An 18,815-nucleotide genomic window follows, 5' to 3' on the forward strand; every position below is an offset into this window, starting at 1 on the left:
CCCAGGGATACACAGACATCTTTGAGAAGCTGTAGATTTTTGAGCATCTGCAGGGACAGCTGGCATGATGGTTACAGCAGCTGTCGCACTTGAATTATGAAATTGTGCATTGCCCAAGGAAAGGATCAATGTCATGCAAATCTCACAAACCTGAATTCAAGTTACAAAAAAAAAAAAGGAAAAAAAAGTGAGGGTGGGAGAGATAACAGTTATGTGAATATAACTTTTCCAATGTTGTAAGCCAGACATCACTCCACAGATTTCAAATAATATATTACATGCTATGCTATGCATCATAGTATCTAATGAATCTATATTAGCTTCCATTTGAACAATCATTTTATTTTAATAGACATTTAAAAATCTTTGGGGAAAAAACATTAGGAGAGCAGGAAGTCTACGAAGTTTTTCTATCACATTTCACTAAAGCATATTTTTTTATTCCCACTCAGAACAAGCAGGGAATGTCTTCAGTCTTTCAGTATGGTTTTCCTGCTTCAGAAAATTATGCCTCCATTCACAGCCGATTAATTATGTGGCTGACATGATTTATTGTGTATCACAGCCTCTTCAAACGAGGAAGAGCCCTGAACAAAGAAACAAAGTTACATTGGTATAAATGACCTGTCTCTGTCAGATGGTCAGCAGAAATTATTTACTATTTTTTAACTTGCTGTTCAATATATACTGCTTTGCATGAGAAAAGGAACTCTACTCCTGAAGATATTCAGTTAATAAAACAACAGCTGAGGCTGTCTGCTCGCATATTACAAGCAAGAGCAGGGGGCTTTTAAGAAAGTTCTCCTGGAGACTCGACTTTGAATCAGAGGGATTCCCCCAGGCCCAGGGGAATCCACAGGGATCCTCGGGATCCACAGGAGGTCCCCAGCAGCTGCTCAGAGCCCTCTGGCACCCCACAGCTGGCTCCAGCCCCTTTCACTGCACTCTTCCATCACACTCCTGAGGAATTACAAAAGCACACCGCTTAGCTCCTCAGCAAAAGGAGTTGGGAGGTTTAGAAGAAAACATCTGAACAAATGACAGTGGACAGGTACTTTGTTCCTGCCACTTTTGTTCTTTTTTCTTCTCCCTAAATCATTTCTATAGCCGCAAGGAAAAGCACGCTCTTCCACACACCGCAGAGCTGTCCCTGCGTGCTGCTCTGGGACACCAGAGCCGCTGGTTTTCAGAGAGGAGGGGTAAGCCTGAAAGGGGCATTGCATCGTCTGGCTGCTGCTCGGGTTGCCTCAAGGAGTGCCAGTGCCCCAGACATCACGCAGCAGCACAGCGTTACATCCTCCCTGCCAGGAAGTCGCCAGCTCTCTCCAGTCCAGGAACTGTAGAACTTGCTGAGGGCAGGATTTCTGCGTGCCAGCTCATCAGCAGCAAGGCACATCTTTAAAAAGAAAACATGCTGAAAATGTCTTATGTTGTCCATTTACACAAATGTGCACTAAAGATCAGGTATATCAATCATCTAGGACATTCAAAGACAAAAACAACAGTACTTTATACCAGAAGGAATTGCAAGTGAAGACAAGTTCACTGTTAAAATACTGCAGACCACCAGTGCTATCAGTACCTTCCCTTCCCTAGTGAATCATGTCCACTTTGTAAAAAAGGAATCACCTTCAGTTAAATGCAACAAATCCAGTGTGGCAAAGAATGCTGAACTAGCAAAACGTCATTTAACTACTGCCATGACAAATTGAGAAGCAGCAGCGCTCGGAGGGATACATTCAGAAGAGCCCCAATAATCAATGCAACGAACAGCAAACCAATAAAGCATTTTAGTGTCCCTTCGAAGCATCATGCCGCTGATTAATTTACTAATAGATTTACACACAAGAACCTACCCATGTATATCACTGTCAATTTTTAATGAAGTGTTCTCAGGAGTGCTTCGTGATTAACATCACACACCATTTTAGTTAACAAGAAAGGCCATTAAACTCACTGTAAGCACAGCCTGACTCAATCGCTTTAGCAGCACTCTAAGGTGCATAGAAGGAAACATTCGTAAGAAATGTCTGCTGTGCCTACAAGACCTTATCTGTACCACCCCCTGATTATCAATGACAAACAGTTAATTCTTTGCATTCACCACATTCTTGGTCACGTTCCATTTCAAATTTCTGCTTCAGCATGACAGAGAAGCAAACTGATCTTTAAAAACCTTTTTTAAACTCTTATACATTTAAATGTACAAGAGTCAAACACTTTTCACTGACATGCTTAAAATTCTGCTTATAACACTAAGAAGGATGGTAAGAAACGTGAAGGGATTTGCTCATTAGTAAATTTAAGAACTACTACATTAAAGTGAATTTAAGAACTACAACCCCGTAGGACATTACAAAGTACACCAAGAGCTCTAAGTCCTCCAAATCAGATTATCCCTAAACCGGAGACAGGACCACAAGGCATGTTCCTGATGAACCAAAAGGATGGGACCTGGTAAATTTAACAGCATTCAAACCAGCTGACTATTTCTGCTTGGGGCCCATGAGCTCTGAAGAGACCAATGACACCTTTTCCCTCATTTCAATTTTACTTGCTAAGATCCAGGCCTGTTCATGACTTGACCCCAGACCCCTCAGAAAGCAGCAGAACCAAGCAGCAGCAGCCGAACCACACCACCAGAGAGCTTCACATAGAATCACAGAATCATAGGATATCCTGAGTTGGAAGGGACCCATAAGGATCATCGAGTCCAACTCCTGGCACCGCACAGGTCTACCCAAAATTCAGACCATGTGACTAAGTGCACAGTCCAAACGCTTCTTAAATTCAGACAGGCTTGGTGCCGTGACTGCTTCCCTGGGGAGCCTGTTCCAGTGTGCGACCACCCTCTTGGTGAAGAACCTCTTCCTGATGTCCAGCCTGAACTTCCCCTGCCTCAGCTTGACACCGTTCCCGCGGGTCCTGTCACTGGTGATAACGGAGAACAGGTCACCTGCCCCTCCACTCCCCCTCGCGAGGAAGTTGTAGACCACGATGAGGTTCCCCCCTCAGCCTCCTCTTCTCCAGGCTGAACAGGCCCAGTGACCTCAGCCGCTCCTCGTATGTCTTCCCCTCTGGGCCCTTCACCATCTTCGTCGCCCTCCTCTGGACACTCTCCAACAGTTTAATGCCCTTTTTGTACTGTGGTGCCCCCATGTAGGGGTTCATTAGCTGTAGCTCAAGGTTTTCACATGGATGCTGTCTACTTGTCTACTTCTGGAAGAGACACTGAGAAAGCATCACATAGAAATTATTCTGAGGTCACCAAACCCTCTGTTTTGTTTTTTGTTTGTTGTCTTTTTTTTTTTTTTATTGGATGCACATAATGTTGACATTATTTTCCTAGTTTTGAGGTATAAATGACAAAGAAAACTTTCACCCACTGAGCCTTTCAAATCCTTCACAGGTCACCTAGCACTACTGATCACAAAATGCCACAAACCAGCCCAGCCTGACACACAACAGGAGGTAGGCAACTCTACACTTGGTTGAAGGGGCAAACTCAATGAGGTGACAGAATCCTGGTAACACAATAATTTCTCACTACCCTCAATGAAAAGCTACCCAGATTTATCAAGCCCCTTCACTATGTACATATATGTGGGGAAAATCTTTAAATTTTAAGTAAGTAGGGTTTGAGGGTTGCCATTTCTTAACCATCCATATTTCATTTACTTCTCTCCTTGAAACTGAACAATGAGATCAGTCTATTTTCTCAAATGGGCTAAGGGTGTGGGAAGGTGACTGAAAGAGAGATGATAACATCCTCACAGAACACTATCTGTCCCCATAGCCAAATTTGTTTCTCATTTGTTGATAAAACTCACCGTTGGGCACATTTTTAGAGCCTCAGTTGTTCCCACATCTCCAAACAGTCCTTTAGCACAGCTTTTTACCACGTTCATTTAGTAGTCCACCTTTTCTTCTTTTTTTTTATTTATTTAATATTATTATTCTTTTTCCCTGTAGTGGACTCTGACTTTTTGACTACCACAAGTGCTTCCATGCACAGCACAAGCCTCTTCCGATAAGTCATGTAGAAATCACTTCCAACAGACGCTGTGGTGCTGTTTTCTTGGCAGTGCTATCAGCAGAAACTACTTCAGTCAGAAGAAAAGGCCCCGGGGGCGCTGGCCAACAGCCAGCAGAGCATGAGCCAGCCGTGCGCCCAGGTGGCCAAGAGGGCCAGCAGCACCCTGGCCTGCATCAGAGACAGTGTGGCCAGCTGCACTAGGGAAGCGATTGGCCCCTTGTGCACAGCACTGGTGAGACCGCACATCTCGTGGTCATCCTCAGTGCTTGAGGATGGTCAGGCATTGGAACGGGCTGTCCAGGGAAGTGTAGGAGTCCCCATCCCTGGAGGTATTTAAGAGGCATGTGGACGTGACACTAAGGGACGTGGTGTAGTGATGGGACTAGGTTGGTCAGACTGACGGTTGCACTTGGTGATCTTGAAGGTCTTTTCCAACCTAGATAACGCTATGATTTTAAGTCTTCACAAGTTTCTTGCTCATTTCTGTATGAGTGGCAAGATATTGAAATTTTCAGATGATTTGACACATGTACAGTGAGAAGACATTTCACTTCCACGTGTTGTTATGACAATTCTTAGACCCAAAGAATTTTAGGCAGGTAATGGTAATATTAGTTTTCTATTACTAGTCTGACACAGCCAATTCCAGCATCTGAATTTTTTTCTACACCTCAGCTTATTCCTTTGTCTGTATGATTTTAAGTCACTGGATATATTTGTCTTAAGATATAAGAAAAGTTTTTACTAAATCAGTCACTAAGTCAGCATCTACCAGGTGTCTTACCCCAAAGCTAGAAAGTAGCTTACACTGTAATTATCTTGACAACTTTTTGTTAGGGATTTAGATACCTAATATTGATACATATGTCAATATACCATCAGATTGCTCAGGGATGTAACAAAGTTATCTTCATGATTGATTTTAACAGTTGAAGTGAAAGAAAAACAACACAGAACTGTACGTTTGGGGTAGCTTTAGCTTAATTTTCAACCATTTACAATAAATTCTGCACATTATCTCCTGACAATTCCTAGCCAGCCAATGCTGTGTGTTGCTTGACTCCAGCCCTGCTATTCTTCAGTAACCCCTAAGCTTTCAGGCATTTAGCACTAGAAACTGGCTGAAAGCAAAAGGGATCGGTGGAAAAGCAGCACTGAACTTCATTGCTGCAGAACCACCAACGCTTTACTTGATATATATGCTACTCAAGTTTACGCAAGTCTGCTTTAAAACATGTCAGCCGTCTAATCTTCTTTCCTTGTTTATGAGAACATATGAATTCAGTCCAAATGTGCAAACTAAATGAACACATTTTTCCTTCCCAAAACTTTCTTCGGTTACAGCACAGCGCCATCTGCTGCACATTTATGTACAATTATTCCAACCACCAAAATAACTCTGAAAACCTCAGGATGGTTATTTTAAAAATAAATAAAATAAAATAAAATAAAATAAAATAAAAAATAAAAAGATGGAGAACTGCATATTCTGTTCTGTAAGTATTCAAAAGGTTATACAGATGTATGCTAACATATTGCTGGCTGCTGAATAAAGAAATCAAATGAGAACATAGGGAACCACTGCTTATTGCTCTCAGGAAAAAAAAATGATTTTTGTGGTCACATTTGGAGTTTACATGAATCTTCTTCAACTAAAAATTAATAGAGTTTGTACTGCATTCCCTCATTAAAAACGAATGATGCCACAGACTAAGAAAGCTGCCAATTTTTCAGTTTATTCTTTTTCAGCTTACAACGTCAGTCAAACACCTGTTGTTTTTGTTTTTGTTTTTGTTTAAAAAGTGTTTGACCTTGGAGACAACCAATGAAATGTTCAGTAATGCTTTGGGATAATACATCTGAGCATAATTATTTCAGTCTGCACTGAAATTAATAATATAGTAAGAGGCACTCGCCTTATTTGCGGATATTTCTACCCTACCCTTATCAAGTGACCTACCAGACTCTTGAGATGTCCCTTCCTTTCCCCATGAGAATTTTATCTTTCCTTGAAGACCTAAGAATACCTGCCTTTTGAATGGCTAAAAAATTCATTTTAGTCTACAGTATATACATGTTACTTCCGATTTTGCTGCTAGAGAGACTATAGAATTGGCTAGAAAGAGCTACCAATAAATAAAATAAAATAAAATAAAATAAAATAAAATAAAATAAAATAAAATAAAATAAAATAAAATAAATCCACTTGTAGATACCACTTATTCATATAAGCATATGTTAAAACTACCTGAGTTCTCACAGCACCTCTCTCCATGACTCACCAGTGTGCAAGCGCCAAGGAAACACAGCCAACTTTTTAATGCAGTGCCTCATTACAACCCTGGGGAGCTCCCAGGGGTGCAGCAGCTCCTTTGAGGGCTGCAGCCTCCAGACATGAAATTCTCCCACTGTGCCACAAAGCAGAGGTGTTTTGTTGGGTTTTTTTTGCACAGTATTGGTCCCTTCTTCTCTTCCAACACATTTTCGTTGGTGCAAATGAGTACCACTACAACATTCATGTTGTTTTGTATTTGAAATCACATGCGTGAACCCATTGTCAGGAGCATTTGGTCTTCTGAAAACTAGTTCCTAGAAACATAACAGCTTTCACTAAATGGATGGAGAATTCAATATACTGCCTTATGCATTTTCAGCTTCTTTCACTGTTAGATGAACTGAAACATGCTGTATATATGTATACTTCACAGATGCTACCCCAGGAGACCGTGTTGTAGTATTTCAGATAATTCCTATAATTTTGTCACAAGCAAATTTCTTATCAGATCAGGTGACCCTCAAGTCTTCATTTTCACACTCTCAACAGCGTTGAAGAACATTGTTCACACTCAGAAAATGGAACATAGATTTCAAACAGCAAATGAATTTTACAATACATTGCAATGTTTTGAATGCTTGGGGGTTTGGCAATACTGCATATGGTTAATAACACTGCAGCTGAACTCTCCTGGCTGTCTCAATAACAACTGCATCCAGTCTCAGATTTGCGAAGAGGAGGAAGTTGAAATTCTCCAGTCTGCACTGCAACAGCAGCCAGCGTTGAGGGGAAAAAAAAATGAAGTGATGAAAGATGCTGCTGTCTTATTAAACGTATCTGATTTGCCCGCTGTGATATTTCATCAATTACAAAATGAACATGTGGAGAAATAACTATAGAAGGGTACAAATATTGCTCCAGAGTCACACCAGCCCTGCCAACCATGAAATGTATGCTGCTAAATTACCAATGCTGCTTGCAAATTAATGTTCTCTACTGAGAGAATTTTGGAGCAGCAAAACATCTTGAATAGCTAATTTGTGAGCAAAACAAGGAAAATAGATAAACCTAAATTATTCCGTTGAAAAATATCACAGTTAAGTTTTACTTCTTGAAAGTCTTGATGTACGTCATCTCAGCAAAAAACAAAGGTTCCATGTCTCTCTCAAGCCAGTGTCACTAAAAATTGCACAAACAAATGCCACCCACAAGAGGGAACTCAGTTCGGAACTCAGTTCTGGTTTTGAAGAAAGACAGAAACTACCAATGCTCTAGAAAATGCAGAGTACTTCCTTTGCTCTACAAAACCCATAGATGAAAACGATAAATGATTTTACCAAATTGTGCCCTGATATCCCCTTTGAGACTCAGAAGGGCAATTCGAAAATTAAAGAGATATTTGTAAAATCAATTTATAAACTGATACATTGCAGTTCATTTGAGAAGGCAACTTTTCTAAGTTGTTTACAAAAGTAGTGCTGTTTCCTTTCAGAAGACATTTCTGTTAATTAAACCACTGCTTTGGCTAAAATAGTAATAATCATGGAATGAAGAATCATCTAGGTAGGAAAAGACCTTCAAGATCATCAAGAACAGCCATCAGTCTGACCTACCTAGTCCTGTTGCTACACCACGTCCCTTAGTGCCATGTCACGTCCACGTGTCTCTTAAATACCTCTAGGGACGGGGACCCCTCCACTTCTCTGGACAGCCAGTTCCAATGCTTGACCATCCTGTCCATGAAGAAATTCTTCCTAATGTCCAATCTAAAGCTTCCCTGGTGCAACTTAAGACCATTTCCTTGCATCCTATCACGTGTCACGTGAGAAAAGGTGATACAAAGATATCCCACGTCTAGCATTTTATATATGTGTGCTGTCACTACAGATATATTGCCCACAGAAGACAGTCCTAAGGCTATGATTTCACTAGGTCCTATCTTTCTGCAAAGTCTGTGGTTGAAGAAGCGTGCCTGCGAGCACAAGACATGGATCCCTTTACAGGACATTTTGCTTTGCTTCCTGTTACTCAGAGCTAACCTGACTTTTTAGCCAAAGCCAGCTGACAAGTTTCAAAGGTGACTGGATTAAATACTGATTTCTTACTGCATAGTTCACATATGGTCTGCATTAACCGTGTTTGTACTACTTCTGTTTTCCTGCAAAAGCAAGTGGGAACACAGAACTGACCACAGTTGGGCTTACACAACTAGAATCACTGAACGGTTTGGGTTGGAAGGGACCTTAAAGCCCAGCCAGCTCCAACCCCCTGCCATGGGCAGGGACACCTCCCACCAGACCAGGTTGCCCAAAGCCCCATCCAGCCTGGCCTTGAGCACCTCCAGGGATGGGGCACCCACAGCTGCTCTGGGCAGCCTGTGCCAGGGCCTCACCGCCCTCTGAGGGAAGAATTTCCTCCTAACCTCTACTCTGAATCTCTCCTCTTTTAGTTTAAAGCCATTCCTCCTTGTCCTGTCATTGTCTGCCCAAGCAAAAAGTCGCTCTCCAACACAAGCAGGGCTTGAGAATGAGCAATTCATCCTGACTTCCAAGCTCCTGAAAAAAAGGTTGTTTCAATCAATAACATGACAAAATCTCTCCACTCTAGAACTGTGAAAATCACGCTTTTACTGATACAAAGCACAGCTGCAAACACTGTAATACAGATTCGCCTGAAAGTAACACATTCATTCAGCAATCTGAATTGTCCCCTTTCGTGGCTTGTACATAATAGTAATTAGCTTCCTATTAATAAATAATATTACTTCTTTAATTCAAACAAGAGAGGAATCTACTGCTAAACTCTGCTGGTAAAGTAGAAAGTTCATGTCTTAGATCCTTTGCAGAGGTTAATCCCAAAATGTCTTTGTTCAGCCAGTGAACAGAAAATACAAACGCAAAACTAAAATTTTAGATGGCACCTTACTTAACAGCCATTTCCGCTCAGAAAGGTCTGCAAAAGAGCCCCATATCCACTAAATAATCTTCAGCTTGTCCAGTGTAACAGCAGCTGAATTATGATTTCCTGAGGTTGTCATGTGAAACTTCTTTGGTACTTCTGGACGGAAAAAATAAATAAAGAAGACAATCGTGGGGTCTGCTTTTTCTTTTCTCCCCTGTGCTTTGTGTCTTTCTTTTTTCCTATATGATCTGTTTCTCCCTATTGATATTAAGAGTTAGCACAATGTGAACAACTGATTCTGTTCCTGTCTTAGTTACTAGTGGTCTGAAAAGCACATTAAAAGTTTATCTAAAGAGCAGAAATTGGTGTCTTTGCAATTGTACAGAAATAACTTTGGGGACCAGGCAGCACTTGCAGGGAAATTGTTTCGCAGTTGGCTGAGCTGTTGCTTTGAGCCTTTACTCTTAACAATCCCTCACTTGAGAGTATTCTAAAATAGCCAAAGCTGGAGATCTGGGATCCTTCACTGCACAAAATAGTTGCTGAAATCTATTAGCTTAAAAGAGGACTGCAAGAGAAAAAATTAATAATAAAAAAAAAAACATGACCAAACCTAAAGCAATAAAATCTGTTAACTCACTAGAAGGCTGTTTTTGGGGTTTTATAGGTTTTATTGTCTGTTTGTTGTTGTTTTTTTTTTTTTAGTTGGATGTTTGGTTGCTTTTTTGGAAGGGTAAGAAGAAGGTTTTTGGTTGGGGTGTTTTGTTTTGTTTGGTTTTGCTTTTTAAAGCAAAAAGCTTCTACTCCCCAGTGCCATTTCAGACCATGACATTGATTACCTCTTTCACCAAAGTCCTTGAACAACTTCTGATCAGATAAGCCCATGTCTTAAGGCCAAAATCAGTATGAACTTCCAGGGAAGTTTTCAGTGATACTCAGGAAATTTAATTTTAACAAACATCACATTTCAGAGCGGCACATGGAAACACAGCTGTCAGGAACGTAGCAGTTGTGTTCAGTCTTTCAGGCTTAAACTTCAGAAACGTTTCTTGAAAAGGTAGGGGCTGTGTGCCTTTGTACCGAGGGCAGCCCAGGGGAAGGGGGCTGCCCTTCTGCTGCCCAGGCAAAAATCCAAGCCCCCAGAGGACAGCAGCACTGCAGTCCCACCGAAATAAGCGCTGAGCTTCAGCTCAGTCAGGCCCCCACGCACAGCCCCTTCATTTGGGCTTTCATTAAGAGAAAGTAAAATTCACTCTCAACAGGCATTCCCAAGAAAATCTGCTCAGTGTGAATAAATGCTGTTTTGTACTGAAGTGTTAGATTTTTTCATTTTTATAAAAATGACTAAAACTGAGTCTATGGGAAAACAGGCTCATCCAGGTCATCGATAACTCAGCATTAAGAGAGCGGTGCATACAAAGCAGTAATTCAGGTTTAACAACATGTATTTTTGCTACAGAGGTGCCCAGGTTTAAATCTTATTGATGAGTAAAAGAGAAAAAAGTCATTTGTATTTATAAATAAGCAAAGTACAACCTGAACACGTGAAATGTTTTTATCTTTAATTTTGACGATCAGAGAACTTTCACAAGTGGCATTTAAACACACTGTATTTACCCAAGTTCACTTTCAAAAAGGTTTGTTGTTTTTTTTTAATTTAAAAGCATGTTTCAGACAAATAAATAAATAGAAAATGAGAAGTGATACTTTTTTATTATTATTTTTACAAAGAAATTGAAGAATGTTAAGGGTCATATACTCGAGAAATAACTCAGTCATTCTAAACAGAATACCTAGTATCAGAAGTACAGCTGCCAGCTTATACACTCAGCACAAAATTATTCCTGACCTTTTTTTTTTTTTTGGTGGTGGTGTTTTGTTTTTTTTTTTGGTTGGTTGTTTTTTTGTTTGTTTGTTTGCTTTGGTGGTGGTGGTTTAAAAAAAAAAAAAGAATACAAGTTCTTCTCCCAATTTATATTAATGCTACACAGCACTGACTTGCCAGCCTCATAATTATTTCTTCGTCTGTTAGACCTGAACCTGGAGTCCCCAGCCCCAGAGGTTAACAACAGTGACGTGGATTTGTACCTCCCTAACAGGATGAATTATTTCTAATAGATATTTTGCAGGGACAGATCAGAACTGATCCAAAAACCAAAAATTCTTTGTGTTTTTTTTTTTTGTCTGTTTTAACTAAGAAGCATTTTATTTTTAAAGATTTTGATCAGCCTCAAAAATGACCATTGTAATCTGCAACAGCATCAAAAATATGCGTTAACATTTGAGAAACTGTCAGCATTTTTCTTGCTCAGCCTCCAAAAGACTAAGATCTAAAGCTGACAGTGAACATTTTCCCTTACAAACCTTATAAAAATATCCCCAAGCAAAATATATGCACATACATAATCCTATCATACCTGTTTTGTTTTGCTGATGGTTTTACATAATCAGACAATCAGGAGGCTGACAGTTTCTATTTTCAATTCTGTCAGGCACGAGTATGAATAAAAGGCATTCGAATCACTGATAGCCCCCCGGTATCTTCTGCCTCAAACAAGACAGGCTGAATCCTACTTCCCCAAAGACCCTACCTGTTTTTCACAGCCCAGTTACTAGAAGAAGACCACTACTTTGAAACAGCTATTTTACTTTGAGACAGCTTTAATGAGAGACTCTGCAGGTAAAGAGAGCTTTGTCCACCAGCCAGGCAACCCAGGCACGGGGGAGCAAGAGCTATTCATTCATAAATAAATAATAAAATAGCATATGCCTGCCTCCTCAGCTTTGCCCTCTGTGCAGTCAGCTGTTAACTGCTGCATTCAGTACCTGGAATGTTTTGACTCCATTTAGCAGAGCATTACTCTCGATTTGAGCCAAGACTGGATGGATTTGGCTGTGATACAGGCTACCCACACAACCAACTTTGCTCTAAGAATAAGTTCTACTGTAACTAGCAGAACTAGTACAATTTCAGTGAAGACACTTCAGCATCACAGTACCACCCAGATGTGGAGTTTAATTTGCTAATTATATCATCAAGAACCAGTAAGTTTGACTTTCATATTCCACTTTCGATTCGCCAGGAGTCTCTCAAATCACATAACTGGCCCTGGAAATCCCTCCAGATAAGGTGACAAGATGTCTAAAGCCATGAGCCTCAAAGGATACAAAACCCATTTTCTATTACTTATTCTCTTAACCTAGGAGGACTGGGGAAAAATAAAATAAACAAAAAGCATCGCTTCACATGTAATAGGGAAAGGGCAAAGGAAGACACTGAAACCACAGAAGTCACCCTGATTAGCGACGTCCATTTCTCATTCGTCTTCTCAGAGCAGCTGAGGATTACACAGAACCAAGCAGCCAGCAGACTGAAAGTAAAACTGGATGACATTTGGACAGTGACCACTTCTATCCCCCACAGGTTCTGCAAAGAGGTTTGGCCCATATTATTTTTCATGGGCATGTAAAATTTACTTTCTGCTTTCCCATCACTGCTAAACACAATACTAACTCCTGTCTATTTGCCTACTGCTCTGCACTGAGGCCCAGCATCCATATAGGTTCTGATTTCTTGTCATGTTGTGGAAACATCACAATTAGACATTTCCTAACACTCTCCTTTTCCTGGGGACACTTGTCAGCATATGCAAGTATAGCAGACATTAAAATGGGAGAAAACCTTCCAAAGCAATCAGTGTGTCAGAGTTTTCTGTTGTTTTGTTGATGTTGTTGTTTTGTTTTGGGTTGTGTGTGTGTGTGTTATAAAAATGTTAAAACCAAAAATGTGCTAAAATGTTAAAACCAGCTGCCAATCACCTTAACATCCTGGTTTACTAGAATAAAGACACACCACAATTAAACCCCAAAACAGCAGCTACAGTCTCCAGAGTGAGCTTTCCAGAAAGGTATGCATGCAGCACTACTGTGGTAAGGCTGCTTCTTCAGCAAGGAATTCATTAAACATGACTCTCTCAAGCCCATTTAAAAACCTAATGAAAGCAACGGGACTATTCCCATTTAATGATAGAGGAGCTTAACAAAGGGCAGGACCGGATCCCCAGACGTACCTGCAGCAGTGCTGAAGGCCCACAACTTTAAGTCCGGCTCTAAGAGGAGCAATCTGCAGCCTTGCATCACGCGCCAAAGCTCCTTTAAGGACCTCACATCCCTCCTGATTTCAAGTGCTCAAGTCTCTTTTGCAGACTTGGGTTACTTTTTTATTAATTTTAAGGCTTTTGTTGGTGTTGTTCTTAGTTCATTTGTTTTTGAATTCAATAAAGGGTTCACATTGTACTCTCATCAGGGCAAGGACAAGAGCCTCTAATGGCTCTTGGGTCAACACGGGTCAACCCAGAGCTACAAAGATGGTGAAGAGCCCAAAGGGGAAGACATATGAGGAGCAGCTGAGGTCACTTGGCCTGTTCAGCCTGGAGAAGAGGAGGCTGAGGGGAGACCTCATCGTGGCCTACAGCTTCCTCACGAGGGGGAGTGGAGGGGCAGGCGCCGATCCGTTCTCCTTAGTGACCAGTGACAGGACCTGAGGGAATGGTGTCAAGCTGCAACAGGGGAGGTTCAGGCTGGACATCAGGAAGAGGTTCTTCACCAAGAGGGTTGTCGCACACCGGCACAGGCTCCCCAGGGACGTAGTAACGGCACCAAGCCTGTCGGAGTTTAAGAAGCGTTTGGACTGTGCACTTAGTCATATAGTCTGAATTTTTGGGTAGACCTGTGTGGTGCCAGGAGTTGCACTCGATGATCCTTGTGGGTCCCTTCCAACTTGGGATACACTATGATATACCCTACCTCAACACAGTGGCGCTCCAGAAGAGGGCCATGATCACCACGTTATTGTCCAAACCTGGAAGGAAGGCAGGAGCAGAGCGCAGGAAGCAGGCTCAGCAAGACATCACGCTTGCAGACCCACTTTGCAGAATGCAAGCTTTATGGGGCCACAGAGAGACAGTACAAAGACGGGTACAATTTGTAGCTTAGTGACAGGGGCACTCTGCTGAAATAGGGGATACCTGAGACCAATTCCCTACAGAAAGTATACAATTCACCCAGCTGCTACTTAATCAGGTAAATGAAGTTCTGAAGAAAACATCAACATTCAAGACTTCTCCTCCAATTGAGTTCTCAAAAACACTAGACTAGAAGAGTTACTCTCTTCCACAACTAAATGTTCTCCGTCTCTATGAATCTTCAATAACTTTTTCCTGAACAATCTCACTATCAGGAGACAGGAATGACTGCCACAATCTAGTACCTCACCTTGGGGTAAAACCACTTCTGTTGACAAAGGCACTGAATCTGAGTTTCTCCTTCCAGAACAAAATTTCTGATCTGTACATTATATAAATAATATAGATAACAACAACAATATATAAACCTATATAAAAATAAAACAGACAAATTAGGATTTTTTTTTTTTTTATTATTTTTTTTTTACTGTGAGTGTGGTCAGACGCTGGAACAGACTGTTTAGGTGGCTGAAGCCCTGTGCCTGTCAGTGTTCAAAAGACATTTGGTCAATGCCCTCAATGACCTGCTTTAACTTTTGGTTAGCCCAGAAGCAGTCAGGTAGTCGGACTTGATGCTCTTTGCAGGTCCCTTCCAACTGAACTATCCTATTCCACAATGCCCTACTATCACCTATGCTTTTCAACAGAAACGTCTGTGTCTGCCATGTTTAGTGCTGAACTGAATGCTGAGCGTGCTGGATACCAAGAGAGCAAGCCCACCAGCTGAAGTTCCTCAGGAGGCCAGCACAGGGACAGCCAGCCCACGGTTCATCTCCATCACACATCCAACCTCGGTGAGTCACACTGGCGCCTCTTTGTTAGTCAGCAAAGAGCAACAGGCAGGTCAGGAGAGCAATCCCTGACTTCTCCCTTTTATAGTTCTCAGAGCACCCCAACTCATTCCCTGAGAACTGCAGACAAACCTTTAAGATCAATAACTAGCAACCCCTTAAGAGCCACCAATTCTTTGTATTGACTATCAAACCAGTAGAAACATCAGGTCACGTCACTGACATATATCTAAGTTTGCCAAAACAAAACTGAACAAGCTAAGCAGTAGCAGAGCCAGTAAATTTACAGTCATTTTTTAAAAGGTTACAGTGAAGTCATCAGTTGTTGCAGCTCTAAATCAGTGCCTCAATCACTTGCTTAATTTTGTCTTACATTAGTGGAGTTTCCAACTCATTTTTTACATGTTATTTGCTCACTAAGCTCATTAATAATATTTAGGGAACATTTTTAAATAGATCAGACATAAATTTGCTCTGATTCTTCATCCTCAGGTTGTTTCTTTTATTAAATCAATTATGTATTGGCATATTAATGAAAACTCTAGGGGATTTTTTCATACAGGTGGGAAGGATGAAGGATTGTTTGGTCTTGCTACACAGTCAGACTGCACAGGAGTTTCTACACAAATCACCAAATAAAGTTACAGATAATCACTTGTCAAGTTCCTATTTAATTTTTAGTTGCTTCAAATTCAGTGAAGATCTCCTATTCTGAACCGAATCTGCTTTTCTTTCTCTGTTGTTAGTAGCTGTGTCTTATCTGAACTGCTGTTAGGCTATTTAAAATTCATTTATACTTGTTTAACAGTTAAGCTTCTAAACCATGTTAAATACTGCTTAGCAAACCATTCTGTTCATAGTCTAACCATAGGCTGAGATTTTATCCAAAACATTTCATGTCAACAATGTTTCTAAGAGGTACAGAAAAAATGAATACTGTTCTATGTTTCTACATATACAGAAATGCATTGCTGGAGTCTTGTCAAAAATTATATCTTAATATAACCCTTGGGACAATGCTTTTCTAAGTGTGCTTGACAACTCTCATTAAAACAGTCTTTAGATAATTGGAAATTATTTTTTTTTGTAATTTAGAATAGCCTTTAAATCACTTCCAGTCTTCAGAACTGAAAATTCATGAAATTAAAAAAAAAAAAAAGTCATACAATTTGGATGTTCTGAAAAGAGCCAGATTGGTCACACTCTTCATCAGACATCTGGATCTCTCTCTCCTTGCTTACCAAAACTCTTCCCAAACATTGCAAAACTCAAAGTCAAGTTCAGGGTTGGTGCATTTTCCTCTGAAGTCATATCAATGCCATCTGGAAACAATTATTCAAGATATTTACAAAACAAAAACAAACAAACTAAAAAGCCAGTTTGGTCATTGACATTATGAACAGATTGTGTAAAGACTTTCATTAAACCCTTGGTAATTAAGGCAGGTGACAAAAATCAAATGAATCTCTACAACATTTTCACTGAATTTCACAAACTCTCAGACAGGGAAACAAGACAAGTATCAAGCAGCCCATTGCCCCTTGCCTCCCTTTCAACTTACGCCTTTAACATCCTAACTCACAATTACTAGATTTACAAGCCTGAAATAAAATGTAAAGTATCTGCGTTAGAAATGATCATTAAAGAGTTTGAGAAAACACCAGTTATGATAAATAACACATCCCCTTACCATTAGTTTCCGAAACCTGTAATTTTTGCTGATGTTTTTTGAAAGCCTCTCAATCACGATCACCTATTTGCTGTCATGCATAAAACACCAACTGTAAACTAAAATTTATGTGTGAGACAGATGTCTGACATACATCAGTTTTACAGTTTGCTTCACAAATCATTTGACTAAACTTGCTGTTTAAGAAAAAATCCGTATGAATTTATTACAAAGACAACATCTGTCCCACCTTTTATTCTTACTTCTACTGACACCAGGACTGGTGCCTGCATTTTTAGAGTAAGTAGATGTCTCTGTCCCCTTATAACCAGAAAGGTGCAGCCTACCCCTAAAGACTCTCAGCAGTAGGCTGGTTTCACTGGCTGCAGTAAACATACATCATCATCCCTTCCTCCTCCTCAACACCAACGGAGGTGGAATTCCACTTATTGTATGTTTTATGGTAACAAAGCCAGAATCCCAGAATGGCTGAGGTCTGAAGGGACCTCTCGAGCCCACTCTTAAGTTAATTCTAAAACATGCTGCTTTAATACTTCTTGTTATCCAAGGATGACTGGTTAAATTAAAAAATACATAAGAAAATCCTGTTCTGATACGTTGATCCCATCTGCACAAGAATACGAATACTTGTTCCAAAAAATATCAGGTTAACTCCTTTAGATCTTGGTATTTCTTAACTAAGATGGGAACCAATTTTAAGTGCAGAGCATCTCCAAAGAGTCTCAGGCTCCTGCTCTTGTCTCTGCCCTCTGATCTTTCCTTTCTTCATAACCTCACCTGTCCAAAGCCCCACAGAGCAGAGCAGAAAGCATCCTCCCTACCAGTGCTTCGCGCTGCCCCTAAGCCCAATTCACAAGAAATATTTTTCATCAGCTCCTGCAAGGCACATGACTGGAATAAATCACCACAATGACTCCATGTAGTTTTACAGTATCCACCATAAGAGCACGTATAAGCACGGGTCATACGTCTCAGTGCCCTGTTTAAACAATAATAGCTATTACAAAATACATGGAATATACATCATGGTGTTTGAGCTACCAAAAAAAACCACCACGGACATAAGCAGATTCATCAGGTTGAAGCATTCTCATTTGAGATTCCATAAGAGATGCACCAACAAACCCCAGGCACAGCTGCTCCTGGCATCCTCCTTTTCTTAACACAGAAGAGTTCAAAGGTAGTTTAAAGCCATCAGAATTTAAGCTCCTCCTAGACAGTCCAGAATATATCCCTGGTCCTGCAGAAGAAGCACTTTAAAAAAAATAAATAAATAAATCGGTGCATGTTTATCTTCCTGATAGTTACAGTTGCCTTTGGTCCATTTGAAGCAGAAGGTGAAAAAAAAACAAAGAGGACTGCAATTACAGTTCAGATCTTTAAGATAACTTTCCTTTTTTTTTTTTTTGGAAGAGAAGAAAGTACTTTTATACTTTTTTTTTAACACTGACATTTTTGTCATGATCAACACAGAAGTACATTTTGTTGTGCTATTTCAGGTCACCAGAAAAAAATGTATTTATTGCTTTTTTAATATGCTACAAGCAGTCTACTGACAGAGGAAATTCAGACATTTTATTTTTAAAAGGAAAAACAAATATTATGGCTTCAGGTCAAATATCAACTGGGAAAAAATACACATACACAATAACACATCTTCTCATAAAATAATCTTACCCAGAGCTGGAACAACCTTAGCAAAGCTGATTACCTTAAGCAAATGGATCATTGTTAATGAATGAAAGTTTTCTTTCATTAGAATAATTATTTGGGAAAGAACAGGAAGAAGAAACACTTGCAGTCTTCTTATACAACAGTTATCTAGTCAATATTCAAATATTCAGAGATAAATCTTGTAAATGATTTACTTTCCAAGACACACATTTGGGAATCAAGATAGTCATAGTTCTTTCTACAGCACAAAAAGAAAAAGAAAAAAAAAGATGTAATTATCATAGTGTACTGCATAAGCAAATTTAGCAAATTACCTGCTGTTTAAATGTTCAGAATGTTCAACTGTTTAAAGAAATGAACAAACACTGCTCCTTAAGGTACACAAAAGGCTTTATTTTTGTATAGGAGGAAAAGCTGGCCCATC

The 18,815-nt window shown here is 40.1% G+C and overlaps 1 protein-coding gene and 1 long non-coding RNA gene across 19 annotated transcripts in view; both read right to left on the minus strand.

The window, feature by feature from the left end:
- Positions 1-18,815, minus strand: part of GRIP1 (glutamate receptor interacting protein 1) — a 325,251-nt gene that overhangs the window by 258,161 nt on the left and 48,275 nt on the right. The gene's annotated exons all lie outside the window — the stretch shown is intronic.
- The window catches only part of LOC308195334, an 83,190-nt gene that overhangs the window by 30,166 nt on the left and 34,209 nt on the right, over positions 1-18,815 (minus strand). For all 12 annotated transcript variants that reach the window (XR_013951408.1, XR_013951409.1, XR_013951410.1 and 9 more), the window contains exon 1: positions 1-18,815. This exon is cut by the window's right edge and continues 34,209 nt beyond it. This is a non-coding gene — a long non-coding RNA (uncharacterized lncRNA).

The sequence above is a fragment of the Anser brachyrhynchus genome (genome assembly GCF_964034855.1).
Source record: "Anser brachyrhynchus genome assembly, chromosome: 1".
Classification (NCBI taxonomy): domain Eukaryota; kingdom Metazoa; phylum Chordata; class Aves; order Anseriformes; family Anatidae; genus Anser; species Anser brachyrhynchus.